Below are 5,041 nucleotides of genomic sequence, written 5' to 3'. Positions count from 1 at the left end.
TTTCTCTCAGAATGTATAACAACAAAGGGACCCTCTTCTCACCTAGTAACGTGATCTAGTTACAAGTCAGAGTAGTAAACTGAAATTATAAGGTTGCACTAGAAGTCACAGAACCAGGATGACAATTTTACAACATTTTTTTTTTTCACCTCTTCCCTCCTTTCCCTTGTCTAGCTAGAATATATTCTAGGAGTGGCGCCCTCTTCAACTCCTCATGGCCCAAAGTGCTGAAGTCTTAAGCCTCTTAGAGGGAAAGTGAGGGAGGAGCACAGGAGGCTGAGGGTAACACCTTGAAAGTTCTCTTTAATTTGAGAATATCAACAGAGGGTCACCCAGACTTACACATGCGTTGCTTTGACCTTCTTCTAAGATGTGAAATTGCTTGTTCTTGAGGCAATTTATCCACAGTCGTTTTTTTAGTTAGAATTGCTCCTAAGCATTTTTGGAAACTGAAGAGGTCACAGGTGTGTGGCTGTTGCATTTTGCCCGTAGACCATTAGGCATCCACCTTCAAGAGTGTACAGTGAAGCCATCCTGTGGGGTGCTTGGGCAGCTTGCCTTCTTCGTGTGATGGACGTGTAGACAGTCTTATACCCACTCTGTGCTTAGAAAATCAGTGTTAGTTTGACTTTTTTCTAGTATTCTAAGTAATGGCTTAAATGAGAAGAATCATTAAAAAGATGTTAGCATGAGGTCTAAATAAAAAGAGATGAAATGACCTTCCCAAGGTCATTGATAAATGACACCGGTCGTTGACAAATATGCACCAGATATCTCATCTCTATATCCCCAAATTACTTTGCCAAGTTAGCTCATCCTTTCTTCCTATTCATTGTATTTTCCGGGAAGTAGTGAAGGTCTATAAAACTCTTGAAAATAATAAATATATTTTACTGTCAGACCCGAGACTAGAAAAACAAGGGTTATGCTGTTAAAAACTTTACAACTTACAGCAGACTTTAAAATGGACTTCTAGCTATGTTTAGAACCCTAAGGAGATAATGGCAAGTCATTCTTCTTTAGAAATATGTCATCATTAAGGGATAGAAAATAGTTCTCCATTCTAAAGAACAGCTCTCTGTAGGATTTGTTGAGCTTTCTATAGCTAAAGTTACTAAACAAAATAAATGACATCTCAGAACATTCTGTTGTCTTTGGTTTCAAATAACATATTTTATTATGTTTTCTTCACTCCTGGCTCCATAAACGGCAGAAAGAAAACCTCTCTTTAAAAAAATAGTGCCTGCCAAACAAATCTTTGTGGATACCGGGGTAAGTGTAAATTCAGGGTACAAGATATCTTTTTTGGCTTTAGTGCTTTCTCAATGCTTGTCTTAATAAACATGGGTGGTTTGAAAGTATGAAGTTTCTGAGAAGGTTAATGCCATGGGCTGAAAAGATTGAAATCACAAAGCTTGAAACCCATCCCTGTTAATGAGGTTTTTTTTCTGAGACACTTGCTTTTCATATTATCTTTCTTTTTGCAACCATTCCACCCTGGCAATACTAATACCAAGTGTTCTTTTCTTTATTGCTTTAAATGGAGAAAACAAAACAAAGAAAGCTTAATGAACTTGTCTTTTTTTTTTTTTTAAGGATTTTTATACTATATTTTAAAAACCACAAAATAAAAAAGGGATCATTCAACATCTATCTTAGAAGTCCTTCCAAGAATCTCTGTACGCAGCAGCCACACAGGCTGGCTGATGCCTTTTCCTTCTCTGCTCAGCCTACAGCTCATTTAAGGATCATCCGAGATGACTCGTGCTCTAGTTCTTAAAATCAGACCTGTTCCGCCAAATCCAAGACCCTGAACTTAACCAAATTGTAGAAACGTGCTTTTACCACCCGTCCACCAAAATACCTCCCATTCAGATCAACAACAGCTTTAATTGCTGACTCAACTCTCTCAAACTCTAAAAATATTCGTACTGTTTCATCATCAGGGGCACCAGGAATTTCAAATATCACACATTTTCCAACTTTGCCGTATTTTTCACACTCTTCCTTGGTTTCGGCTTCCAAGTCTTCATCTACCTCTCCTGTACCAACCATGTTCCTTAGGAGGACCACTTTGGTAGGACACTCAAGTATTCCAGTTAATGGATTTGAATCTGACTTCTTGGATGCATCTTTCTCGGTGGCATCACCCACAATGATCTTGCCTCCTCGCTTGCTTGTCTTCTCCACGGACAGGGCTGTGCTCAGCCCCTGTTGGTGCTCCCCAAGACCCTGGCCTTCCCGGAAGCCGTACTTCTGCATGATTCCATGTGCTCCTGTGCCACCCATGTTGGCAAGGAAGGAGCCGCCAGGTCCAGGCGGAGATCTGGGGCTGTCTTGTTCCTCGTACACTGGAGGAGGGGTAGCAGCTTTGGAAGACGGAGAGTGGGTCTGGAATCCTCTTGGTAGGGGAAATCTCGGGGCAACTCTTTGTCTTTCTCTGCAAGAGAAGGGGGTGGTGCAAGGGCAGCTCCGCGCCTGCTTCTTTTCCGCCTCTCTGCTCACAATCCTCGTCTTCATCAGAATCTGGATCTGGTCGCCCCGAGAACCCACTAGCTTCACGTCTGTCGTTCCGCCTCTTTCCTCTCTCTCTTCTATTTCTCCGTCTTTCCAGCTCCCGCTGTCTCTGTCGTTCCTCTCTTTGGCGTTTCACTAACTTTCTCATAATCGTTAGGAGACATGGGATCGTATGCATCAGCTGAAGGCATCCAGACGTCTCCTGCAGAAAGTCCCCTGGGAGCAGGATCCTCCCGGCGGCCGCCGCGTGCGGGGGGTGGGGGAGGGTGGGGTGGGGGTGGGGGTGGGGGTGGGGGTGGAGGGGGTGGGGGAGGTGGGCCGCGATCTGCCGGGGTCGGAAGAGCTGCCTCCCGCTCCCGCAGGGCGATGACCCGGGCAAGCCCCGGACTCTGTTTCGTTCTGTGGCTCTTCGCTGTGTGGGAGCTGCCTTCTTGAGCTGAAGCTGAGACTGCAGAAGTTTACAGTTCTTGGCCCAGCCTTCTGGCCTCCGCTCCCAGGTCAGCGTGCCCCGACGTCTTTCGGGTCTAACGCCCCCGGGCCCTGCGGGCTCTCCCCACGGGCCGCGGCGCTGGCCCTGAACGGGTCTTTCTTAAAAAGCTTTTATAGAAGTCGAAGTTAAAAAACATATGAACTGGACAGAAGGCCAACTTGACGTTAATGAATTACATATTAATTTGTAAAAATATAGTGCATTCAACAGCCTAATGTCAGAGGGGTGTATCTCTACATGGTGGATCACTTTTTTCTTTCTTTCTTTCTTTTTTTCTTTCTTCCTTCCTTCCTTCCTTCCTTCCTTCCTTCCTTCCTTCCTTCCTTCTTGCTTTCTTGCTTGCTTTCTTGCTTTTTTTCTTCCTTCCTTCCTTCCTTCCTTCCTTCCTTCCTTCCTTCCTTCCTTCCTTTTTCCTTCCTTCCTTCCTTCCTTCCTTCCTTCCTTCCTTCCTTCCTTCCTCCTTCCTTCCTTCCTTCCTTCCTTCCTTCCTTCCTTCCTTCCTCCTTCCTTCCTTCCTTCCTTCCTTCCTTCTTCCTTCCTTCCTTCCTTCCTTCCTTCCTTCCTTCCTTCCTTCCCTCCTTCCTTCCTTCCTTCTTTCTTTCTTTCTTTCTTTCTTTCTTTCTTTCTTTCTTTCTTCCTTTCTTTCTTTTTTTTATAAATTTATTTTTTATTGGTGTTCAATTTGCCAACATATAGAATAACACCCAGTGCTCATCCCATCAACTGCCGGTCACCCAGTCCCTTCCACCCCCCGCCCACCTACCTCCCCTTCCTAGATGGTGGATCACTTGATATTATTTTATCAATTATTTTTCAATCCACATTCACTACCTTTGTTATCTAAAACAATAAAAAAAGTTGTAAAAGATTAAATATATACATATTTTAAAATTTTCCACACTGAGTGTTAATACTATATGTTGGCAAATTGAAATTAAATAAAAATAATTTAAAAAAATTTCCGTAGTTATATTAGCAAATAGTGGTATATCAATCTTGAGAGGTACAAAGGGAAGTCCTGAGAGGAAGGTGGGGTAGAAAATTGCCACTGAATCATAGCTTTGGCACAATCCCATCAGTTTGGAGGACAGCTTTCTCCCCTCCTGTTCACGTTCCTGTCCCAGCTTCTCACCAAATCTGTCAGGGCAGTGATGCTGGTCAGTAGGCTTGAGCTTACTCATGGTGGATCCTTGCCATTCTTTCTCAATTCTCACCACCCCCTTCCCTTCCAGCATTGGCAGGCTGGCGCATGTCTTCAGCCTCCCCTCACAGTTACTGCTGTATCACACTGACTTCTCTGCCTCCAGGCTTTTATTCCATCAACACATCTCTGTTACATCAACTAAACTTTTCCAAATATTTCTTTACCGTGTCACACATCTGTTAAAGAATCCCACAGAGACTCCACTTCTTGCTTTCTCTTGTTCCAAGTATGAATTTTTTTGATGCCGTCTAGTTAAGCTATAATTGATTGTTAAGTCACCAAACTCTTTCCCTGAGCTCACATTCTACTCTTCACCATGCCTCGATTCTCGTCAAGCACTTCTCCTCTTTCTCTCTGTCCTACATAAGTCAGGCATAGTTCCATATTTCAATCCTTATTTGCTTGTTTACTGAATAGGAATATCTTCCTTTTTTCAATCTACTCAAGTGCTAGTGCCTCTTTGATCTGACCCAATTCCTATTTTCTCCACAAAGTCTGATGGACAGGTCTAACCCAGGGAGCTCTCTCTTACTGATTCTCACTTGTTCACATAACATGAAGATAAAAAAAGTTCTATCCAAAGTAAGAACTAACAGACTACAACTACTTTCACATACTAGATAAGTAGCATTTCTATATAAGGAAAGGTGATTCACTTTAAAGAGAGATTGCTTGGCAGGATCTTTGGGAGCAGTGAGATTTCTCTATAGCAGGTATTATAAAAGGGGTGCCAAACTGTTCTTCAGAGTTAAAAGATAGATATGGATTATCTGAGATTGTGTATAAGAGAGTAAGAAGTTTGGAAATACTGGAGAAGAAGACATACAGGA

The 5,041-nt window shown here is 43.0% G+C and overlaps 1 pseudogene; it reads right to left on the bottom strand.

Moving 5' to 3' along the window:
• Positions 1 to 1,708: 1,708 nt before the first annotated feature.
• Positions 1,709 to 4,188, bottom strand: LOC112907419 (splicing factor 45 pseudogene; annotated as a pseudogene).
• Between the last annotated feature and the right edge of the window lie 853 nt (positions 4,189 to 5,041).

Source organism: Vulpes vulpes, chromosome 4 (genome assembly GCF_048418805.1).
Source record: "Vulpes vulpes isolate BD-2025 chromosome 4, VulVul3, whole genome shotgun sequence".
In the NCBI taxonomy this organism is placed as follows: Eukaryota; Metazoa; Chordata; class Mammalia; order Carnivora; family Canidae; genus Vulpes; species Vulpes vulpes.
This window is presented reverse-complemented; position numbering and strand designations above follow the sequence as displayed.